Source organism: Xenopus laevis, chromosome 9_10L (assembly GCF_017654675.1).
Source record: "Xenopus laevis strain J_2021 chromosome 9_10L, Xenopus_laevis_v10.1, whole genome shotgun sequence".
NCBI lineage: Eukaryota > Metazoa > Chordata > Amphibia > Anura > Pipidae > Xenopus > Xenopus laevis.
Genome location: NC_054387.1, coordinates 50,483,133 through 50,509,422, shown reverse-complemented (window position 1 = coordinate 50,509,422; position 26,290 = coordinate 50,483,133). Strand labels below are relative to the sequence as shown.

Here is a 26,290-nt window from a genome sequence, read left to right as displayed (position 1 = left end):
GGTAGGAAAAAAGACATGGGAATAGAGAAGGGAACACTGAAAAGAAGAGAACTGTGACAGACAAGATGAAGATCGAGAGAATGGAGAAATATGCAAGGTTGGCCTGGATACAAACCCTATAAATCTGACCTGATAAAACAGCGAGGAATAAGGATATTACAACGTCCAAAAAATATCTTGCTACATATGCAGGCTCTGGGCTTTTATATATGCAGTAGTAGGGCAACTCCAGCCAGGGCCCACTTTTGAGATTGACTGTTCACATGTAGGTCGGCCCCTCAGGCGGGTTCTATAGACGGGGCAGGGATACACGTTTCACGTTTCCTGTTTGTCTAATGGGGGTTCTTTTATGAAGATAACTGGCATGGCCAGCATTAAATCTTTGAGTCATCTCTCCATGATGACTTCCACCTAGAAGGTGCAAAACAGAACCAGTTTAATACAGAACCAGCCATGGGATTCAGTAGGGAATGCTGGGATTGGTAGTTGCAAAAAAAGTTGCAGAATAAAAGATTTAATGGTATGTTGATAAATCCTGCCAATGCATTAATTTTCACCTATCTACTTATAGATTACCATGGAAACCTTGTCTAGCGAAACTTCCGCTCAGATACCCAAAAGCTGCATCTAATTGGAAGATAAACGATAGGACTGTATTAACATGAATGAGGGGTGTATTTATGGGGCTGGGGAGCGGCAAATATATCTGAGACAAAAAAATATTCGCTCACAAGAAGCCATTACATAGTTCTCCTTTGAACTAAAACGTTCTTGGCTTTTATATTTGCAGCAGCAGGGCAACTCCAGCCAGGGCCCACTTGGATGGATTCTCTTTTGTTTTTAGATTGAATGTCCACATGTAGGTTGAGCCCCTCTGGCGGGTTTTATAGAAGGGACAGGGATACATGTTGCATGTTTCCTGTTTGTCTACTGGGACGGCTTTTATGAAGATGACTGGCATGGACAGCGTTAAGTCTTTGAGTTGGCTGTCTATGATGACTCCAACCTAGAAGGTGCAAAGCAGAACCGGTTTAATACAGAACACGTACAACAAGTACAGTTGCAACGCATCTGCAGAATAACACTTGATACAAGATTTATGGGTATGTTGATAAATTCAGCCAATGCATTTATTTTCACCTATCTACTTATAGTTTACCATGGAAACCTTGTCTAGATAAATTTCCTCTTGCATTCCGCTCTGATACTCAAAAGCTGCTCTAATTGGAAGATAAACGATAGGACTGTATTAGGATGAATGGGGGGGGGATATTTATGGGCTGGAGAGCGGCACATATATCAGAGAAGATGAATATGCGCTCACAAGAAGCCATTTGTACATAGTTCTCCTTTGGTGAGACAGCTTGGGCTTGATATCAAGCCACCCTCAGTATTAGATGGGGGAGGGGGTAGTAAAGGAGAGAAGAACCTCTGATTTTGGGCCAAGGCTACTGTTCTTAATTCTGTGGCTATACAGCTGTTGTTGAAACATGGTTAAAAGTGTTAAGCAACTTTGCAGCTGGTACTTGCACCTCTCTCTATCCATAAACTGACAGGGTCGATGGACATGGACACAAGAAAGAAGACCATGTGCTATATTGTTATTACTGTATTATTTATCCTTCTGTCCAGACTTACACCTATCCATCTGTCATTCAAACCTTCTTTATTGTGTCAATGGGTAAAGATTTTTTTAGGGGGACATAAACCCTGAGCTAATTTTGGGCTGGGTAGATGTTTGATAAGGTCACGGTGCACTTAATTGCAGGCTCTTGGGCATTTTCCATACCTTGTGAGTAACATATTAATAGAGGATTGAGATAAGAATGAACTTTGAGGTTGGCCATGCAACCGTTTTTGATCTTGACACTGAATGACCCTGAAGGCATCTTATCCAAAGAAAAATGACTTGGTGATAAAGAAGTGAGCTCCTTACCTGTGTGTCCCAGGGGGCACTTATCATTAACAAACCACGGACATAAGCGGCTTTCCGGGGCAGGCTGAGGTCCTCTCTGTTCATCTGGGTCTGATCACACTGGAGGGGCATCTTGTCAAGGGGCCACTCGTTCTTTCTGGCCATGGATTGCATGATGGCAGTGAGGAAGGGCCAATGGTTAAATAACCCAGCTATCCACATGGCAGAGGGCAAAGTCCACATCCTTCAGCTCTTTGATTCAGTTAACTAGGTCTACAAACCAGCCCACAAGTCCAGCCATTGATTGCTAGGCCATCTTGGTCCAAATATTCTGTCACCTGGTCCAGGAAGATGGCATTCTGCAGGTTCTCCATGTTGAGTCCAGAAGCAGCAATGAAACAAGTGCAGTACTACCTTAAATGAGTGGGGGGGGGGCATGAGCTACCTTTTATCTATGACTTTAAAGCCAGAGACATAAAAGGATTACATTGCTCCCAAAAATATATTTTATTGTGGGGAACTTACTAGGTCTGTTGCACCTCTAGTAATACAAATAAGTGAGCAGGAACCTTAGTAACTAGACAGCAGTGTTTTTTGTAAACTGGTTTCTATGACAAATTCCATTTCTGATCCCTAAGAGCCTCGGAGCATTAAAAATGAACTAACAAAGGACATCATCTGGTGATGAAAACCCATCATTCCGAAAGTTTATCCCCAGTCAAAGTTTCCCTTTAATTTATGCCTCCACCAGATAAAAGGCTGGTGATAAATTTCTGCAGACGGCTCCAGCATAAAGGATGGGGTTCATTTGTATGGAGGCTATTTAGGCCAACGGAGGCATCTTGGAAAGATACCAAATATGAATAAAAGCAGGACAATGGTGCTGCATGCTAATGTGCTGCCTGGATATTTGGCTGCTGCTGCCTGTTTGTTTACCCATCATGCATCATAAACTCACTCCTAATCAAAATTGTCTTAGTGCCTTAGTCAATCCATCTGTCTCCTCTGCGCAATAAAGGAAATCTTTCCGATAAGGAAGAAATCAAACAATTTCAAGCCTGAGAGACCAGAAAACATTAATAGGGAAATATCACACTTTTTCTCCCCTTTCTCATTATTTATTGTGCCGCCGATTTTCATAATCTTCCCTTGATCTTTAGGTGCAATGAACATTAATTGCAAGGTGACATGAAGGTGAGAGAGTCGTATTGTTGTAACCCGCCCCACTGAAAAGGCTCAGATACCTAAAGTTGGTAGTGCAAGGACTCTGGTTAAGGGTAATTGAGAAAAGAGTTGCAAAGTTTGGAGCAGGTCTAATAACCAGGTAAGTCACTCACAGGTCCAGTTGGGAAGACTCTGCCTGAACCAGACACATTGACCAGCAACCAGACCCAGACCTGTCTACCCGCTTTTCCCTGACCCTACCTGCAGATGGCAAATTTATTTCTGAAACCAGAAATGTCATTGTGAAGTGGTGTCACTCCTGGAGGTGGATCAACTTGTTTACAGAAAAACATACATTTCCTTAGCAAGGATGGGGGGAAAATCACCCCAGATATGAATGAGGGGAGAGCTTATTGTGTGCCCAGAACATTCATTTTCCTCACTGAGGAAGGGCCATGCGGTCCCGAAACGTTTGAACATTGAAGTGTTGTGAGCACCATGGAATAAAGTTTGGGATTCACCCGTTTGTAGCAGACAAGGTATTGGCTTTCCATTTATTTTTGACTATTTCACTGGCGAGTGGCTAGGCCAGAGCCTCTACCCAATTCCCCTATCTGGACTTTAATGAGTAAATGTGCCCTTTCCAAACATAATAAGTTCCTTTGGTTATTTATATTGATTGAACAATGGCACAGACCACAGTTAGTAGGTTAATCCTACACCCCAGAATCCTCATCAGGGCAATCATCCTTGTGAGAAATAGAAACAATAAAGCAATGGTAGGTATTGGACAGAGGGGTGTGTGGGCTAATTTGGTAGAACTAGATCTGTGATACAATAACTGAAAGGAACACAGTTTAGACATCCTGACAGCTTGGATCCCTCCTGGGTGCAACTATGGCCCCATCTTGATTAATGTGCATAGGGTACACTTTATAGCCTGGGGAAAGCACAGAGACTCCTGCCATATAAATGAATAAGCCAGAATAAAGTCACCGTGAAATTATCTGACACTTATAATACAGATATTGTTCAGAGCAATATTTATATTCCAATTTATGCTGAGGTGAAGCCTAGATTACAATATGGGACCTTGCTTTATTGGTTGGTGGATTATTTATGGGAGCTGTCAGGCTTAAAACTAAACTGCTTGTATATTAATGGGAAAATATACACTATTTATAAGAGGGGTTTATCTGCCACTTATTTTCGCTTCAGTAGATAGTAAAATATGAGGCTATAGTTTCCTACGTGCCTAGAACATTCCTTATCTATTTGCATTTATACATCTGTACAGTATGTGAGATGCCATATTGTTTCCCTCAGACAGTACAGTATGAGGGTATAGCTTATTGTGTGCCCAGAACATTCCTTTGTATATTTGTATTTTTACATATGGGTGGGAGGTGCAATATTGTTTCTCTTGGACAGTACAGTATGAGGGTATAGCATTCACAAATCTGGGTATTTCGCCCATGGTGCCCTTCTGAGGCCATTCCCATGGGCACTAATGAGAGGCAGACGGATGATGATGTGGGGTGCTTGACTCCCCTATATATCTAAACTGGGTTACCATATGTGATAAGACAATGCAGTACAATCTATATTCCTTTCATCTCAATATTTGCCTGATAATAGAGTCATCATCATTTCTTATTGAATGTCTCATCTATAATGGATTATGCCGTATCAGACCGGCAAACAGGACTACATTAATCTTAGTCTATTTCTGAACTCGCTCCTCTGTTCCTTTGCAGTTCTGGAGACACAGAGATATAAAGTGACCAGACCAGAATCCCAATGAGCTCAAACAGGAAGGAACAGAGACTCTGATTCATTTACACACAGAGCAAATGGTAGAAACACCATCTTGATTTGTAATAAGGAATACTTTGGTATGGCTCATGGACTATGGGATAATGTAGTGATCTTTTTTTTATCCGTTTGATTTAATCTCATAATTTGCCCAGAATTTAGCACCCACTGTTTCTCTATAAAACAGAGCTTGAAGGTAGGAATGCTGAGTGAGTGTAAGGTAAGACAAGAGGGTAAGATGGAAGCAGAAAAGCAAGATGCAGACAGAAGGGAAGAATGGAGACAGTAGAGCAACATGGAGACAGAGAAACAAAAAGACAGTATGGGAAGATGGAAACTATGATGGAGGCATTATAATAAGATAAAACAGTATGTAAAAATGGAGCCAGAAATACAAGATGGAGACAGTAAGGAAAGATGAAGCCAGAAAAATATGATAGAGACATTAAGGCAAGATGGATCCAGATGGAGACAATATGAAGAGATGGAGCCAGAAGAACAAGTTGGAACAGTAGAGAAAGATACAGTAAAGCTAAATGGAGACAGTAAAGCAAATTGGTTATAGCAGGACAAGATGGAACCAGAAAAGCAAGAGGGTAACAGTACAGCATTATGGAAACAGTAGGGCAAGACGGAGCCCAAAACAAGCTAGTGACAGTAATGTAAGACATAGCCAGAAAAGTATGAGGCAGAAGGGCATGTTGGAGACAATGAAATTAAATAGGGCCAGTAAAGCAAAAAGTAGGTCAAAAGGAAGCCAGATAAGCAAAATAAACACAGCAATGCAAGATGGCCACAGTTGGGTGGGCTGGAAACCTGCAATCATTTCAGGATCATAGGTTGGACAGTTGTAACTAATATTAATAACAGTCCCCTGCAAAGTTGCTTTTGGCCTGTTAAAGACTGCCCTGTTCATTCTGAATTGAATACTTGATACACATTTCTTCAGACAATGGCAGTAGACCTGGTTAAAGTTATCCAAAGCCTTGTGGAGGTTGGCATGCATACCAGTGGGAGGCTCATTGGTTATTTTATTGGAATTCTCCAAAATGCCTTGGGGAATGATGTGACCTTCAGCAGAGGCAGCGGGCTCAGCACTGATGAACACAAGGAAGTTCTGGTGACTCCCCTTGTTGAGTTGCTCCAGCCTCTTCTCCAACATTCTCAGCCTTTGGCTACAAGATGGATGTTCTACACAGTTAATATGAAAATAGATATCCATTAGTACACTTTGGTCCGGGGGGGGGGGTGACCCCATAAACATGTCACTGACATTAGTATTTAGTAATAATATATATTACATAATAAAAATGGTGGAAGGAAGTGGAAACAGAAACAACAGAATGCAGTAATACAATAGAAATCGTTGGTGGTAAAACCAATATATCACGTAGTGCAAAGTTTTCTCCCGAGGTGGAAGAATAAAGCAATGCATTGGTTTTACCGCCAGCTAGTTCAATTATTTCAAATGGAGAATTTTTTCGGGAGATTCTTTGCCCGCAGTCGTGCATTTTTATCACGGGAGACAAACCTCACCGTCGGCCACTGCCCTTAAAATACAAAAAGCAAAATGGTTGCAACAGGTTAATTAAACTAGGCTAATGCCATTCGAATTGCTATGGTTACTAGGTTGCTGCAGTTAGAATACTGAAATTAAACACGATTTGTTGCCGTAACTGATTGAGACTCTATTAGATAATACTTGGGGCAGGAGAGCTGCATCAAGCTGTGAAGAAGCAGTTTAATGGTCACTCTTGGCCAAGTCATATGTGTTGACATTTAAACCCAAATGCTTATTAATATTTGATCAAACCCAAAGCTCTGAGCTAATCCGCAGCAGTAACTACCTCATCACTTCCCTAGAAAATATAATGATACAAAAGAAAAAAGGGGAAAAGCAGTTTAGTTCCAGTTTCCAGCAAGAGGCTTTAGCCCATGAGTGTGACAATAAATTGAATTTAAAGAGTGACAGATTTGATTGCAGGGGGCCAACTTGGCAGCTTTTATCAGCCTGTGCAAGGCTAGCTTTAGTCTGGGATCAGTAAGGAGATTTTGAAATGGATATTTTGATGGCAAAATCATATTACTCATCATCCAAACCTTGGAAAAGATAAGCTTTGCACACGTAGTGAAACTGAACATCAGTCAAGTCACCTCGTCAAGACTCCTTTTGCCCTTCTATATTTGGGGTCCATGGTTTTGAATTTTATAAAAATTAACAGGATAAAATCTGCATTATTAATAAAAATAGTAACAAAAATATAGCATTTTGCACACTGCAACCTACTTGAATGTGACTATATTTTAGGCAAGTTCAAAGTTGCGTCTGCATCTGACCGTCGTGTCGGATCAACGCTGCGACTTCATCTGACATTTCTCTCTTCCCTTATTTCCGTCGCATGCGTTTTGTCGCAGCGCGTCGGATCGCGCCAAAAACGTCTGTGTAGTCCTACCCTTAGGGATTCACCAAATTTAGCATTCAGTTTCAGCTGAATTCCAGCCCATTTTTCAAAACCAAAGTGCAAAACTAAACTAAACCTGAACCCTTAATGCAACTGTTTTATTCTCATTCAAATATGCAAATTAGGGTTTGGGATTCACTTCAGGCTGAACCTTTTGTGGAGGATTCTCACCCTATTAAATAGGGATGCACCGAATCCACTATTTAGATTCGGCCAAAGCCCCGAATCCTTTGCGAAAAATACCGAACTGAGTCCAAATCCTAATTTGCATGTGCAGATTAGGAGTGGGAAGAGGAAAGCCTTTTTTACTTCCTTGTTTTGTGACAAAAAGTCACACGACCGTGGCCATGCAGGAGTTGGTACAGGGTCACGGTCGTGGGCTAAAAGCTCCGGTACAAAAGTGATTTGGCTACAGCATACAGTTAGGATTCGATTCGTCCAAGCAGAAATATTCGGCCGAATCAAAATCCTGCTGGAAATGGCCGAATCCTGGCTAAATCCCGAACCGAATCTTGGATTCAGTGTATCCCTTCTATTAAATACCCACTAAGTAGTGATGGCTGAATTTGTCCCGTTATGCTTCGCCCAGAAATTCTCGAATTTCATGCGAAACTCTCAAAATGGTGAAAAATTTGCGACATGTTGCTGGCAACAAAATTTCCACCAGCGCCAAACAATTCTTGACGGAAATTCACACCGAATTCACGCCTGGTGAATAAATTTGCCCATCACTACCAATAAGGGAATATTCTTCACATTATGCATTTCCCCCATATGTATGGCTATAGATGAGAAGTGAGAAGCATTTTGCATGTCTCCACACATAATCCCTAACGTTATTCTTCATAATAATCCTTTTAGGGCAATGACACACCAGGAGATTAATTGTCAGTGTTAAATCTCTGCTTCTGTGGGCGACTAATCTCCTGTAAAAGCTTTTCCATAGGCAATAATGTGAATCACTGGTGGTAAAACCCATGTGTAGCATACCTCCTAACTGTCCCGTTTTCAGAGAGACAGTCCCTCTTTTGACAGCTCAACCCACAGTCCCTCGTTTGTACTGGAAACAAAGTTTCTAACTTAATTGGCTTTTGGCAGAGAGCCCAGAACAGCCACAGCTGCATATAAGATACTTTTGTAACAATTTGGAGGTAAGCAAATAAGTCATTGTAACAATATAAGATAACAGGTCCCTCGGGAGAAGTTAGACTCACAGCTTAAAGGGCAATTCACCTTCATTAGCAAAACTGTAATAACGGAAAGAACCCACAAAAATATGTTCAAACTTTCATAACCTGCCAAATTTTGTAAAATGTACTTGGAAATTAGGGGGTGTGACCACAAAAATAGGTGTGTGTCCCTGTGCTACGCGTGCCAACTTTTTTTGTCCCTCTTTTTCTTTCCAAAATGTTGGGAGGTATGGTGTAGCTTAAGTATCCCAAAATCACTAAAAGTTTCCTCTAGAGGCTACGTCAAGCGATTTTGGAAGACTAAAGCAACACATGGGTTTTACCACCAGCAATTAATCTCCTGGTCTTCCATTACCATTGGAACTAAACCCTAAAAATGAATATGGCTAAAAATGCCATATTTTATATAATGAACGTATTGTATCAGCTCCTTAACAGCAGCAATGATACAGGACTTCAGACTTGTCACAGGGGGTCAACATCTTAGAAAGTGTCTGCGACACTCACATGCTCCATGGGCTCTGAGAAACTGTTGAGAAGCTAAGCTTAGAAGTCGTTGCAAATAATCAAGTTGAAAATGAGGGTTGTATGTAATATAAGCTGATGCTACAGGACTGATTATTAAATTCTGATATTAATTGCACTGGTTTCTATGCTGCCAGATAATTATCTGTATTAATTACTAATCAGCCTTATAGTGTGACATTTCTATTCTATGTGTACTGTATAGTGGGTCCCTAAGCTCAGTAAGTGACAGCAGCACAGAGCATGTGCAATCAATCAGCAATAAAGAAAATGGGGAGCTACTGGGGCATCTTTGGAGACACACATTTTCCCTGCTAAAGGTCTGTGGTTGCCTTCAGCTGATACGGGAGCCCAAAACATAAGGTACAACAATTTTAGCCTACTTCTTTGGTCAAGCTTTAGTTCTCCTTTGATGATTTGCTGCTGTGAGATATTTATGGTTATAAATATGTATTGTCAGTGGAGGGATTGGGCCCCATAGCTCCACAGCCCACCTCATGATCACCTTATTTGAGGCTATGTTCACAATGTCAATAATATAGTGAATACACTTCCCCTCTTGTACAATATAAAGATATTATTTATTAAGTTATATTAAGTAACTGAGGAGTTCCATGACCATATTAAAGCACGAGGCCAAAGGCCGAGTGTTTTTATACAGGTCATGGACCTCCGAGGTGACCTCTAATCTCCTCATATTTTGTAACAGGGAGTACTTTATTTATTATAATACTCATGTTTCAGTAATTCATGTGACAGAGATGACATTACTAAGCTCTGATTATAACCATTGACATCACTAAGCACCATTTATAAGGATATCATTTACAGGATATTCATGGTTCTTGCATATTATAAAAGGATAACATTCTCTTTCTAGGGACAGATTATATACAAGATTATCAGCAAATAAATGATTGGTATCCTCTCCCTCACCAGACAAATTGCCCTAACTCTCTTGCTATTCCTAGCTTAGATCCCTCTGGCCAAGAGATAAGACGGACACTGTACTGCATGGAGACAGATGCTTTGAAATGCGTTGGGATAACACAGGCGATGCACAGGGGGAAAGGTTAAATCCCACTGCCTAGGAGATCACACAGAAAGCAATAGCATAAGCACAAACAATCCAATTTCTCTTTGCTGCAGAGATAACCGCGCTCTGAAACGTAGGAATCAACTGACACGCCGCGTTTCACAGGCCCCAGATATTCTTATCTGCAGGGAAACAGCCTTTGAAATAAAATTCATACATTGTGCTCTCTATGTATCGATGTGATCTCAGGAGGTGACCCCTGTAGGGAAGGTTTTTCTTTTCCATTTGCTATCAACAGCCACGCTTATCTCCAGGCTTGGGATACATAAGGTGTAGGGAATGTACAGAGAGTCAAAAAGTAGTTCACTCACCGGTTCTAATCTGCTATTTACAATATACCAGTGGTCAGTGACATTGTTAACACAAAAGTAAGAGTTACTTACTTGCATAACAGTTAAGGTGGCTGTACATGGGTCGATAAAAGCTGCCAACTTGGTACCTACAGATGTTGGCAGCTTATTGGCCTGTAAATAGGGTCTACTGATCGGCCTGCCTGACAGATTTATATCAATGTGACAATTTAAAAAAACAAATGAGGAGCACACTGGCATGTTGGTATTATCCTCCTGCAATGGGCCTATGTAGGCACCAGTCTTTAAATCAATTGTTGAATTCAGGGACTACAATTGGATTTTGTCCCAGTGCGTGGGACCCATTGGACCCAGATCTATTTGGCGAAAACAAGTGGATCTGGCAGTGTAAGACCACATTAAGTCAAGACATAAGTGGAAAATGTGATGGAATTTTAACTAGTTGCTAGAAAATTCCTTAAATGGAGGCCAATGAGACCTATTGTTCTTGGAGTTAGGTGTTGCTGACTGCCAGTGGGAGGGGGTGGGGTCTCTCTAGTTGGTTATTTTGAACCCCCCCCCCTCCCCTTGGCTCAGGGCAGGTATGAGAGGGGAGAAGATTACAACTAGACGAGGTAGTGGGGGGAAGAAGCCAGATAACCTTTTGTTTTTGTGTTTTAAGTTTTGTTGTTCAGTCTGGTTATTTAATTGGTAGGATTCATTGGTTAGATGGAAATATTTGTGTTGTAGTGACAACAGATAGCAGCATAGAACATTTAGGGCTCAAGGAATTGCTCTCTCTGAATAGGTGATTACAAGCCGGTAAGGTTGACCAGCCTTACAGTCATATACTGTAAAAAAATAGTCACACTTTGCTCCTTTTCCTGCAGGAAGCATAAGTAGCATAAAGACCTTAGTTTACACCATGAATACAATTCTCCGTGTGCCTAGCAGAGCTGTATTCATTAGGGGTGGGCAGTGTGTGGCATGTAGGGACCTCACTCCCCTGTCAGACCCCTAACTTGTATGTCATTTAAATATCCAAGTTGGAGAGTAATGGTAGGCGCAGGGCTCACTGGGGTCCTCTACTTAGCACCTGCTCTATGCCAGACATTAAGGACAGGTTTGCCTTGTACTTTCAGACACTGCACTTTGTACCTGATACAAAGGCACATCCTAAATATGGGAAGTTTCTAGTATAAACAAAATGTATTTTAATTCAAAGCTGCTGCTGAGCAGAAGCTAAAAGCCTCCCGGCATGGCACAGCGATGAAATACAATAAGATGCATCATAGGTCGGCATGGAGACTTAAACAAGCGTTTTGTCTCGGCCCCAGCCACAGAATGCTATTAAGGACAAGTCGTTTTGTATCATACAGGGTAAGAGGGAGAGTGATCGCCCATCTGTGACCTTATGAATGTGTCTCAGCCATTAATACAGAATGTAACACTGAACAGCAGCCCTGCACAATGTTCTACAGAGGAGGATATTTGTGCAAATAAAGAAACTCAGTGCAATGGAACGTAACATCTCTTTCATTAGGCAGCCGGAGATACAGGCCTGAGCGCTGGTCCCTGATTATATTGCTGCTCCCAGAGAAACATTAGGAAATGGACTTACATAGTAACACATCCTCCCTACGCAATAAACACTAGGGATGTCGCGGACTGTTCGCCTGCGAACTAATTCGCGCGAACATCGACTGTTCGCGTCCGCCGAATGTTCGCGAACGTCGCGCGACGTTCGCCAATTTGGGTTCGCCTTAGCTGGCGCTTATTTTTGACCTCTCACCCCAGACCAGCAGATACATGGCAGCCAATCAGGAAGCTCTCCCTCCTGGACCACCCCTACACCCCCTGGACCACTCTCCTTCCTGCAGCGTTTTTTCATTCTGCCTGTGTGTGCTTGGAAGAGCTAGTGTAGGGAGAGAGCTGGTTAGTGATTTGAGGAACAGTTGATAGTAACTTTGCTGGCTAGTAATCTACTTGATAACTGCTCTGTATTGTAGGGACAGAACTCTGCAGGGATTTGAGGGACATTTTAGGTTAGGTAGCTTTGCTGGCTAGTAATCTACCTTCTACTGCAGTGCTCTGTATGTAGCTGCTGTGGGCAGCTGTCCTGCTGCTGATCTCTCATCTGCTGACTGCTGCCTGTAACCCAATAGTCCTTGTAAGGACTGCTTTTATTTTCTTTTTTGTTTTTTTACTTTGCTACTATAAGAGCCCAGTGCTATTAGTCTAGCTGTGTTGGGGAGTGGGACTGGTGTGCTGCTCCTCCTAGTAGTTCACCACTACCAGCACCAACCAGAGTCAAAATTGTTACAAAGTATCTTATTTGCACCTGTTAGCTGTTCTGAGCTCTTTGCCAAAAGCTAATTAAGTTAGCTGTTCAGTTCAGAGAAAAGAGGGACTTTCCAGTACAAAAGAGGGACAGGGGGTTGAGTGGTCAAAAGAGGGACAGTTGGGAGGTATGCAAGTGCCACCTAGCTGTGTGAGCTTTTTCACATTCTGTCTAAATAACAATAATAATTCTGTGTCCGTAAACATCACCTGAGTGATACAGCAGCAATAATATATTGTAATATATAATATCCGTATCCACTACTGTATACGTTGCCCTTGCAGGCATTGTTTGCCCAGTCTTTAACCAAGTGCCACCTCGCTGTGTGAGCTTTTCACATTCCGTGTCCAGAAACATCACCTGAGTGACGTAGTGTGATTTCTGCCCTTTACAGCACAAAACGCAGCGCTGTGTCAACAATGTATTTTTCAGATACATTTTTGCCCTTGATCCCCCTCTGGCATGCCACTGTCCAGGTCGTTGCACCCTTTAAACAACTTTAAAATCATTTTTCTGGCCAGAAATGTCTTTTCTAGCTTTTAAAATTCGCCTTCCAATTGAAGTCTATGGGGTTTGCGACGTTCGCGAACCGTTCGCATTTTTGACGCAAGTTCGCGAATATGTTCGCGAACATTTTTTCCGCCGTTCGCTACATCCCTAATAAACACATGGAAAGCTCAGTTATTTGCTGCTATTAATAATATAAACAAAGACCAACTGAAAAGGTGCTTAGAAAAGGGTAACTCTGTTATAGACTAATATATGGTTATTGCCATGGGTCTCTTGCCAATAACAGCAGTGAATATAATTTAACAAATAATAACTCCGCCACAGGACAGCTCTTGTTACTTTGATATGAGGAATACTATAAACAGGCGATGAAATATTCCTGGAGACTGTGCCAGGTCGTTCCCCGCAGTCGCTTCATCAAGATCATAAACAAATCTTCTGACGTCGATGGTATCACAAAACCTTCAGCTTGTCAGGATGAGATGTGACCCAGCTTTGGTCTCCTGCTACATTACATATTATTTCCTTCAGCCAACCTCTTGACAGGCTGATACAAGAAGGGCATCAGATCAGCGGGTTGGGTCACCACCCACTGTGCTCTTTTAACATGTAGATACTTTTGACGGATGAGACCAGTCACACAGGATGAATTAGGCAGATTGATACTGTGTATTCCAGGCTGAACTGAATTTACTGAATATTAAGGGCAGTACCTCAGTGAGGCAATCATTTTAGTTCCAATTCAGTTGGAGTCATCCAGATGGGCTGGCAACTAGAGAAGCATGATAGCCAGTTGTGAAAGAAGTCTGAGATAAACAGGGCTCCTGTGAGCGAGCATTAAGAAGGAACCTTACCAGTCTGACCTTAGGAAGTTATGGAATGGGAGATCAGATGAGCCAGAAACCAGAACCAATAGAAAAAAAAACCTGGCAGAGGCACAAGGTGCATCTGAGTATGAATTCAGGAGGAACATTATTAGTCGCATCTCATTGAGTTAAAGGAATTGTTCAGAATGAAAATAGAAACTGGATAAATAGATAGCCCATGAAAAATAAAAAATGATTCTAATATAGCCAAAAATATATATATATATATAGTTAGCCAGAAATGTAATATATAAAGGCTGGAGTGACTGGATGTCTAACATAATAGCCAGAACACTACTTCCTGCTTTGCAGCTCTCTTGGTTTCCACTGATTACCAGTCAGTAACCAATCAGTGACATGAGAGGTTGCTTTTGAATCTGAGCTGAATGCTGAAGATCAATTGCAAACTCACTGAACAGTTATGTCCCATGTGCCGCCCTTCAAGTTGCTGACTAACTCAGAGTTAGAGAGCTGCAAAGTAATGTTCTGGCTATTATGTTAGACATCCGTCACTCCAGCCTTTATACATTACATTTTTGGCTAACTAACTATATGTAGGGACCCTGAGATTTGGGTTAAATTACTCAGGCAGTTCCCCTTTGGTAATAGAACACCTAAGGGTCCTTTAGTTAACTCAGGCAGCAGGTCTGCCGGTGAAGTTAGTTAAGTGTGAGTTAGTGATAGTGAATACAGCAATAGAGACTCTAGGAGGGAGAGTCAGCACAGGGTAGTTAGTGAGCAGATGTGGCTCCAACAAGGAGAAATAGTGGGGTTAGGACCCCGTGGTATTTGAACCACTAGAGCAGGGACTACAGTGGGTGAGTTGAGGACCAGATAGGGTACCAAGACCCCAGGCTGAATACAGTGGGTGAGGTGAGGACCAAGTCCGGTGCCAAGATACAAGACCCCAGGCTGAGAAACCCATGCCTTAGTGCTTCACCAGAGGGATAGTGCCCAGTGAGAGTGGTAACTATTGCTTGAAACCAATCTTACACATGACATGGTTAATTTCCTAATAAATTGCCAAATGTTGTTTTAAAAAGAAACTAATTTAGATTTGAAGGCAAATATTATTGGCAATGCCAAGGGACCTCAACGGGGGCGGTGTTTGTTCCCTCATTTGCTAATTTGTTTGTCCACAATTTGTTTGTCCACAAATTCGAATTCGAAGTTTTTTTCCTAAATGACACATATATCGAATATATGGTATTATACCTCAGATTTGTGGACGACATCTTGGTGATATGTAAAGGTGATGTGTCCGCATTCCATGATATGGTGAATAAAGCTAATGAAAAACATCCTCGAGTCAAATTTACCACTGAAGTGTCAGATAAGACATTGCATTTTCTGGATGTAAAATTGACTCTTGAGATTGGTGGTATTGTCACTGATATGTATCGAAAACCGACTGATTGTAATAGTTTACTAAATTCCTTGAGTTTTCATAAACCTAAATGTATAACGGCAATACTTAAAGGAAAACTATACCCCCCAAACAATGTAGGTCTCTATTAAAAGATATTGCATAAAACAGCTCATATGTAAAATCCTGCTTCATGTAAATAAACCATTTTCATAATAATATATTTTTCTAGTAGTTTATGCCATTGGGTAATCATAAATAGAAAATTGCCATTTTAAAAAATAAGGGCCGCCCCCTGGGATCATAGGATTCACTGTACTCACAAACATACCAACAAACCATACATGTTAGGTCACATGAGCCAATTAACAGACAGAATTGTGTCTTTTGCTTCCACACTTCTTCCTGTTACAGTTAGAGTTGTAGTATTTCTGGTCAGGTGATTTCTGAGGCAGCACACAGACCATCACGAAATGGTGGCTCAAGGCAAGAGATATTTACTTTAATATATATTCCAGTTTGGTAAGATTCTTTAATATGCCACTTAATATGATATGAACTATCTGTTGCTTAAGTGTTCATTTTGGGGGTATAGTTTTCCTTTAAATGACAATATTAGTGATGGGCGAATTTGCGCCGTTTCACTTCACAGAAAAATTCGCGAAATTCACAAAATGGTGAAAAATTCGCAAAACGGCGCCGGCGTCTCGTTTTTGACGCAGGCGCCCGTTTTTGATGCCGGCGAAAAAATTTTATTTGACGCCGGCGAATTTTTGCCGGCGAATTTTCGCGGGCGTTTCTCCTGGCGAATAAATTCGCCCATCACTAGACAATATCTCAGGGCAAGGAGAATTGCCTGTGATGATGAAAAGTATTGGAAAGCAGTAGACTCACTACTAGATTCAAGCAAAAAGCATCATGCATGTGAGGTAAAAGCAGTACCAAGGAAGGTTATCTTGTTCAAAAAGAAAGAACCCAAAAAGAATGTAAAGATACCCATGGTTGGTAGGTACAACCAGTTGAATGGCCAGATAGAGAGAGAGTCAAAAGATTATGGCCAATTCTACAACATGATAAGATTCTCAAACATATATGTACTGACACCCCACTATTTTGCTACTGTCGAGGAGGGAGGCAGAGGGGAGGGCCGGAATGGGAAGAGAAGTGGCAGAGGGGAGGGCCGGAGTGGGTTGGGGAAGTGGCAGAGGGAAAGAATCGGCAGACAGCAGAGAGAAGCGACTACAAACTAGGGGAAGGCAGAAAAGGTACCTAGGGCCCTAGGCACATGTCTCTTCTGCCTACCCCTAGTTCCAGCCCTGGTATAACTACTGAAGTGCCCATTTGGGATGATCTATTTTGGGCAGACTACACACCCCGTAATCGAACGCATAGAGGAGCACAAGTCGGACATCTGTAATTTTATACCAAACATATACATCAATTTCATGCCACTTCAACCTGCTTAGACTTAGTAAACGGCTGGCAAACTGGAAACTTACGTTAACAGTTTTAAGGTTGCAGAAGTTAATGGGAAAGTTAAACCAGTAATGATGTACTGTACAGTCATTTCATTGGTCCTTGATACAATACGTGAACTGCCTCTTAGTATTCAGGAAATACAATCCCTAGCGCTATGGTTTTCATCAACTCCTTGTCCTTTAATTCTCTCTGTTTGGAGTTTGAATAAGTGCAGATAAAAGACAGAAGATGGAAAGGGAAAGACAAGTGAGTCTCAGAAACTTGCTGCTTTGTAGCAAAACAATAACCCCCACAACTACATTAATCATAACATTCATTCGCTGACTGCAGTCTTGTCGTTTTGCACATCTTGAAGTTGGAAAACAATGTTAGGAATAATACTCATTTATTATTGGTATTTGGGCTCACCGCTGAGCACCTGATTAGCGTTGGATAAGGAAACTTTTCTTACAAAAGAAAATTAGGCCAACACAAGAACCTATGGTGTTTGATTCATATGGAACTATCTGAGGCAAACATTTTACTCTCAAATAAATACATTTGCTAAATTAATTATCCCAGTTCTGTTATATTGTTTCATTTCTACTGCTGAAATATGGCACTGTGCTTCTTAATTGTGTCATGCCTAGGAAGGAACAAAAATGATAAATTACCATAATCCATGTCCATGATATTAGCATAGCATATATATATATATATATATATATATATATATATATATATATATATATATATATATATATATATATATATATGTATATATAGATATTTTGGGTCTAGGCGAACTGACCCATAAACATGTCACTGACATTAGTTCACTTTGGGCCTCGGAGGGACTGACCCATAAACATGTCACTGACATTAGTTCACTTTGGGCCTAGGAAGGACTGACCCATAAACATGTCACTGACATTAGTACACTTTGGGCCTAGGAAGGACTGACCCATAAACATGTCACTGACATTAGTACACTTTGGGTCTAGGAAGGACTGACCCATAAACATGTCACTGACATTAGTACACTTTGGACCTAGGAAGGACTGACCCATAAACATGTCACTGACATTAGTACACTTTGGGCCTAGGAGGGACTGACCCATAAACATGTCACTGACATTAGTACACTTTGGGTCTAGGAAGGACTGACCCATAAACATGTCACTGACATTAGTACACTTTGGGCCTAGGAAGGACTGACCCATAAACATGTCACTGACATTAGTACACTTTGGGTCTAGGAAGGACTGACCCATAAACATGTCACTGACATTAGTACACTTTGGGCCTAGGAGGGACTGACCCATAAACATGTCACTGACATTAGTACACTTTGGGCCTAGGAAGGACTGACCCATAAACATGTCACTGACATTAGTACACTTTGGGCCTAGGAAGGACTGACCCATAAACATGTCACTGACATTAGTGCACTTTGGGCCTAGGAAGGACTGACCCATAAACATGTCACTGACATTAGTACACTTTGGGTCTAGGAAGGACTGACCCATAAACATGTCACTGACATTAGTGCACTTTGGGCCTAGGAAGGACTGACCCATAAACATGTCACTGACATTAGTACACTTTGGGCCTAGGAAGCACTGACCCATAAACATGTCACTGACATTAGTACACTTTGGGCCTAGGAAGGACTGACCCATAAACATGTCACTGACATTAGTACACTTTGGGCCTAGGAAGGACTGACCCATAAACATGTCACTGACATTGATCACCATTTTATTACCTTAAGTTCCTCAAATCAGGCTTTTTCATGCTCACGACTGCACTGCACCTGCATCTCTGGCTGATAATTGGGATTGGCCAGCTTGGTGAGCAGAATGAGATGAAAGTTAGTGCTGAAGTTAGTGCTGTATTCTCATTCCTTGTCCCCAATCTTTATGCACCTGAAACCTGAGATACTCAAAGTTCAGCTCAACAGGCACCCCCTTTTTTGGCCAAGCAGTAACAAGTAAACACAGTAACAGTCTGTAAAAGTTTAAGGGACTTGAAATGAAAGTACCTGGCCAGTCCTGTGATAAGTGCCCTGCATGTATCTTTGTATTTTCCCAGCAGCACTAAAGCTGTAGGTTAAATCCTTGAGAGTGAGACAGGGTCAATGTCACTTTCCTCATTATTTTGATGACACGTTAGCGAATTGACACAATTAAATTAACAGCTTTTCCCTTAATGAGAAAAACTTCAAATGAATCATGTGGCAGATTTTCCAGTTTCATTCATCTCCCCATTCTGGAAGGCTTCAACACATAGCAGTTCTGCCTCGTCGAGGTGACGCCCGGGAGAATCCGAGGAATTGATAAAGCCGGAGCGGTGAGCGATGAAATTTATTAGCAGCATGACAAGCTCCTTGTGGCATTCTGCAAACTAACTGGCATCTGCATTGTCACATCATGTCACTGACACTGGCGAGATGCCCCCACTTGTATGAAAACTGTCTGAAGTGTCAATTCATATGCAAAGTCGAGGGGGGGGGCAGAGAGCAGAATTTCTACACTGTTATTTTAGTGTGAAATACAAAAAAAAGTCTAATGTGGGGCAGGCGGAGTATATTCAGTAATTACTATATGTATAAAAAAGTAACTTTCATCCGTGATCAAAGTATATTTAAGCTAGTGTAAGCTGAGACAACCTTTAGGGCAGAGACACACAGTTATTTCGGGAGATTAGTCGCCCAGCGACTGCCTTCCCACCAGCTAGAATGTAAATCACCGGCGGGGTGGCACTCGGAACGCTTGTTTTCCAAAGTTGCCTGAAGTTGCTTGAGGAAACTTCAGGTGACTTCGGAAAGCCAAAGCGATCCAAGTGCCACCCCGCCGGTGATTTACATTCTAGCTGGCGGGAAGGTAGTTTGGGGAGGTTAGTCACCTGAAGAAGAAGCGATTTGTCGATGGGCGACTAATCTCCCGAAATAGCAGCATGTGTCTCTGCAATTAAGGCTGGTGCTAACATAGTGATTGAGATATCAAACTTAATGAATACCCCCTCTGCCCAATTTGGATTACTCAAAGGGCTTCTAAATATTATTTGTTTTTAATCCACTTGATTCCTTACAACCAGGGGTCCACCATCAGTGGCCATCTTTTGCAGTTGGTCAGTATTGTGGCATTCTCTGTAGACATTCGGTCAGCAGGGAGCTCTTCATTTTGCCAAGCTGCCATATCTGCATCATCTGTCAACATAGTTAAGGGGTCCATGGTTCGGGTAAATGGAGTGGGAACCAATGCAAACCAAAGAAGTTATTTGATTTTGACCCTCCTGGAAAAGTCAAAGTGTCATCAAGAACCAGCAGTTAAAAGTTTGGCAAGATAAACCTTACTAATGCAAGAGTGGAGAGAAATTTAATTGATTCATGAAGATAGAGAAGCTTAAACTCATTTACTGTGGGTCAGTAAGTAAGCAGCATAGCATCAATGGACCCAATGTATTTCACAAATCCAGTACCAATAGCAAAGATACTTATTATCTTGTTCCCAAACTGTGAGGCTGGATCATTTGGTGGGATCTGGAGCAGTAGAAGGGGTAGCTGAAGGGGTAAAGTCTGAATCATACTAAGATTTGCGGGTAGTGAATTTTGCTCTTAAGCCGAGCAAGAAGGTCAGTGCTAACAATATCACAATAACTGAACCACAGGGTGGGTTTCTAGGAGAGCAAATAGACCTTTGCTTCATCCAACCTAGCAATCAGGCTGCCTACCCTATCCAGATACTTTTGCTAGGCAACCACTGGCCTAGTGAAACCACACTAGTGAATTATTTATCATGACCCAGGAAATTAAACTAGAAATTAAATTAGACATAAGCAACTGTAGTCCTCTAGATGTTGGAGGCATCTCAACAACAAAGTTTATTCCAACAGCATTTGGAAGGGCTTTGGTTGTCCACCCCTGGATAAAAGGTCGATGTGATGATTCACTCTGGGACATTTGTGTACCAGTTCTGCAAGGGTATTAGAAACTGATTTTTAAATGATCTGTTGAGTATGTTGTTGATGCAAGAATACAGATCAGGAAAAAACCTGACATATATGAGTCAGTTCTGGATTAGAGCTGATCCAGTCTGCATTCATTTTGTTTATCTTTAACAGGATAATATAAGTACCATTAATATTATGTTATGACGCCTAGAAACCCATTAGTGGGGCAGACTGGAATTTGCCACTACTGAGATAAAGTGTTCACTTCCATCTCCCTGGCAGAGTAAGGGCCACACGGAGTCTCAGAGCTAATGCAAGATTTGATTAATACACTGCAGCATGTCCTCCCGCAGAGACGCACTTAAATGTTTGACCTCTTCGGTTTCTTCTGTTCCTTTAGTGCATAATCAACAAATAAGCCAAGATAAACAAGGAAAGAGGAGTGTGAGAAGGCTGCATGGAGATCTGCTGTGAGAACAGCTCTGTCCCAGCATGGCCCTTGGAAACACATATTATTCCCGTCTCCTGCTGCCTTCTATGCCTCTATGAGAAAAATCGGTTCAGGGAAAAGCACCTTTGTGACAGCAAAGGGTATTTTTCACTTCATGCCTTTGGCTTCAAGTTCTAAATAACTTTTCATTAGAAAATAGATCTGAAGAACTTGAAGTGGCAAAGGAAAATACATCTCTATGTGACAGTTTACTCTCATAAGAGGCCGATTGTTACAATCCGCTATTGTAGATACAGAGGGATTATGGATGTGACTGTGCTGCAAGAATTTGTAAAGTACAATACATGAATGATACTCAGGGTTCCCTGTATTTTTCAGCCTGCAGGCTTTGTTCCATTATATGGCCACAGAAACCCTTAGTGTTTTGTACTAAGAGGCAAGAATTTTAAGTGTATATTTGTATTTATTTACAGCAATTTATACAGCTTGTAGTGCCCTAGACACTATACAGCAAAGGGCTTCTTAGATTAATCCTGCCCACAATTTTAGGCGCATTGTCTCTTTAAAGGGCTCTTTCACTGCTTTACACTCTCCGTGATGGGAGTATGGAGTTAATGAAGCAGCTTGGGAGGAGAAGAAAATGCTGGCTCAGATCTCAGAGAAAAATCTAAGTTGTAACACTGGCCAAATTAGTAAGCATGTTGTGTGTGGGTGACAAAGCCTGAAGCAGGCCCCCTGCACGGAGGATGGGAGGAAACGCCATGGCACCCCCTCCCTAGCTCAGAGTGATTGCTTTCATTTAGATAAGGGAAACCTCTGACAAAGCCACACGCACAGTAACACAGAATGATCCATTCACTAAACAATAAACCTGACATAATTTCCTTTTCAAAATTAAATTATGTAGATGTTCTATTCCTCGTCCATTTAAACAAACAAGCATCGACTGGATCAAATTGGCTATTTGTAGAAGCTCTATGGAAAAGTGAGATGCCTGCTTCCCAAATGATGAGACCAGGTCAACATTATTTAAGTGGTAACATCCAGCTGATTTCATTGTGGTCAGTTTGCCCAAGAAGGTGAGTAGAGTGGATTATTTGGGATATGAGCTGAGCACACACTGGGGTTGGCAGGTTTGCTCTTATCAAATTGGTTGCAAATATGTCTCACACATCAATGAGACTGAATTTGTCCAGTATGGTCTTAAAAATTGCAGTTTGATGGGTTTGCACAATGGGCTGACAAAACAAACCCCCAATCCCAAACATGCATGAGTGATTGAGCTAAATTGGGCAGAAAATGTTAGAACTGTCTGAGACTATCCCAACACTGAACACATGAATGTTCAACCCGTGGTCTTCCTGCATTTGAGGAACAGTAAAGTCCAGTGTCCTTCAACCATTTGTATAAATCCTTTAACCATGTGTATATCCTAGATAAAGCTTCCACATCCTTTTCATGAGAGCTTTTTGGTGAAGGAGCCCAGGTAGGAGACAAAGGACATGATCAATAGAACTCTACATTATGTGCTCTCCTGCAGCTTGAAGCTCTGGACTGCTTCTGCCCGTCTTACATTTTCAGAGGCGAGCCCCCTGACCTATATATTGAAAAAGATATGAAGTGTCCACAATTTCCATTAATATTTCAGTCTTACACAGGTCATGGCATAGTATTTTATTATACATGAATTTGTTCATAAGGACCTCCCATGAGTCTCATATTAATTGGCTGTATATGCAAACACCATCTTGCTGTGCTGACACAGCTTTCAACATTGCCCCTGGTGACACTGCAGCATCCTAAACGTTAATTTAAAGGACAACTTCCCTTTAGAAAGGATTTATTATAAAGGGAATTTTTATCTCACTGCAATAGTGTATAGGCTGAACTATCACTTCAGACTAAAACTGCTGATGTCAGATAAAAAACGGGTAATAAGGGATTTTGGTCCACTGATGCTGCCATTGCTCCATGCAGCATAACATATTTACATATTTGTAATGTGGCAGAGGTCTTGGAGTTTATTTTGTCGTGCTGAGTAGAGATGGGCGAATTTATTCGTCAGGTGCGAATTCATGGCGAATTCCCGCAATTCGCCGCCAGTGAATAAATTCGCAAAACCACAGCGAAAATTCACCAGCAAACATTTAAAAAAATGGACGCCGGTGTTACAAACGAGAAGCCGGCGCAGTTTTGCAAATTTCACGGGAAATTCGCAAATTTTTCGGCGAATGGAAACGCCCCAAATTCGCCCATCACTAGTGCTAAGCTCTTTAACACATACGGTGCTTACAAAAAATGCCTACTTGAAATTTACAAGGCGGTTGGCAAGAGGGATGGTGAGAGATGGCTTTTGCGTCATGCTTGCACTTTAGTTTATCAGATGAAGCCATCTGAAACGTTGACGTCAGCCTGCTCAGATTCTCATTCAGAGATAAGGGAAACCTGGTATATTAGATGTATAAAAACTGCTGGTATAGACACAGATATCGAAGAACTTTATTGATATTACGTTCTAGATGTGGTACATGGCTAATATAATCCTTTTTTTATTCTTCTCTTTTTCTTCTCTGTCTTTATTTCCTCTTTTTTGTTTATTTTCTTTCCAATTGTGTCCACTATACTATATGACTTTGTAAACATAATATGCAGATGGTCACATATATGCTTTATTCACTTAAAATGCTGAATAAAAAATGTTACAAAAAAAAAACTGCTGTTATGTCAGTTCTAACAAATAACTTCCATTTCTGGTGCTAGTGCTGGACAGCTTCTTCTCAGCAGTAGATAACTCTGCATTTGGTTTGTTTAGGGTCTGGTGTTTGGGCTCCACCACACAGTATACTTCATTAAACTTCTCTATCCCAAGAGTAGAGCCCAGCAGCCACCAATGTTTTGGAGGCAATGAATTCTGGGGTCCTGCAATGCAGTTCAAAGAAGCTGTCCATCTTGAACATGACCACCCTTGAAGCGTTCCAGCTACTGCGTTTGGGAACCTTATCTCCTGGTGCAGTAAGGACCATCACAGCTGCAGTTACTTTGGTTCCGGCTGGAGATGGGGCACCAAATGACTTCAACTCTGTCAGGTTAGTCTGGAAAGAGAGTTGTCCTTTAACACATTTTGAACAGCAACATATATGTAAGAGTCATTTTTTTTTTCAGTTGAAACTCTACCTCTTCGGCTGCCAGCTTGGCTTTTATCAATAAGAAGACAAAAAATGTTGTCAAATATTTAATAATATTATTGTTTTCATGAAGGTTACTTTGATCTGAGATTTTGAAGCTTCTACAGAACCACAAAGCTCCTACTTTATGTGTGTCTTTTGGAAGAAACAGTTGAGTGTTCATTATTTGTGCCCACCTTCCAGCTTGGTCCACACACCACAAACCAGTCCTCTGTTTGGCCCACAACAAGCCTCCTCTTAACTGGCTCCTTCCCCTGTTGATCACTACTTTTTTATTGGGCCCACACCAAATCTCCACCCAAGATATGTGCCTCTACTAGTGCACAAGTACCTTAATAAATAGGGTAAGTGCTCACAAATGCTTCTTTTTTCCTGAGACTTTCCTGGTAGTAAATTAGCCCCCCCCCCCAAGTATTCTCTTACCTCTTATACACCTCTTCAAGACTGCATTTACATAAAGTAGTGATATAGAACAGACAAAAATTTGTGTGCGTTTTCCTTAATTATAGCTAAAAACATTTCTGCTAGTGTCGGGATCTTTGAGGAAACTCGAGGGAAGAGGTTTTGGATGGTGTCAGAATGAAACAGCAACCCAGCTTCATAATAGCTCTTTGTTCTGTGCCCACATAGGAAGTAGAGATTTATGAAGTGGGAAGCCAAATGGGATTAACCCTACGGTTTTACAGGATTGTTAAAACAATTACATAAAATGGATGTTTGGCTGGAGAAATTCATAAGGGAATCCACCACAGACCTTCCTGGAACAGCCTCGTGGATATAATAGTTCTTCTTTGCTTATTTGATTTTTCTGTTGTTCTTTACTTTTCTTAGCGGATTCTCTTTATTTATTTATTTTTTGTGAAGTAATGCTTTGCTTTACTGTTGCTGCTCTGCTTAGAGGGACCCCTTCTCATCTCTTTAAATGACATATCACTGTATGTGTCTCACTCACCTGAGCAGAGGTGCTGTTAAGTTTCTGCAAACCATTCTCCAGGGGCTCCATTTAAGATGAGAATTCTTTGCAGCAGGTTCTGGTACAGCTTAATCTGTTCCAGGAATGACTTTGGAGTGGTGTATTTGTACTGGTGCTCAATAGTAAACACTTGTATGGACATAGGCATGAATTTGCTTATGGATGGTTTCCTGGTTGACTGGGAAGAGATAGAGTATAATCCATAGACAATAGTGTCATACAATAATTCATTTTATACAGAGCCACATTCCCCTTATGCTGCTATCTTGGTAATATAAGCACCATTAAAGAAAAGCTTGGTTTTGGACCTCTTCTCTATGTTCTCAGTCTCCTGAAGAAATCAAAGACTGATGAATGCCAAGACTTTTTGTGGCCACTCGTGGAACCAGTCTATGGCTGCTTCTGACTTGAAGTTTGTTCTTAAATAGGGAGAAGCAAAAATCAACCTGCAGAAACACCACAACCCAGAAGAGTAGTGATTACTAAAAATAAATTTAATGGTCTACATAAAACAAGTCGACCCACACTTACCTCCTCCTTATAGATGCAGGTTAGGTGACCAGAAAGCAAACTTGAGTTGAATTTGAGACTAAAGCTTGCCATGCACTAATAGATCTGTCTATTTAGCAATGATGCCTAGGTGCAGATCTTTTCCCAGTCTTGCAACCCTGTGCTTGTCCAAAAACAATAGTTTTCTCTGGAATAACAACCAAATCCCAATATGAGCCT

At 41.3% G+C, this 26,290-nt stretch overlaps 1 pseudogene; it reads right to left on the bottom strand.

Annotated features, from left to right (window-relative positions):
• Positions 1 to 689: 689 nt before the first annotated feature.
• On the bottom strand, positions 690 to 25,591 carry LOC108701814 (annotated as a pseudogene).
• Between the last annotated feature and the right edge of the window lie 699 nt (positions 25,592 to 26,290).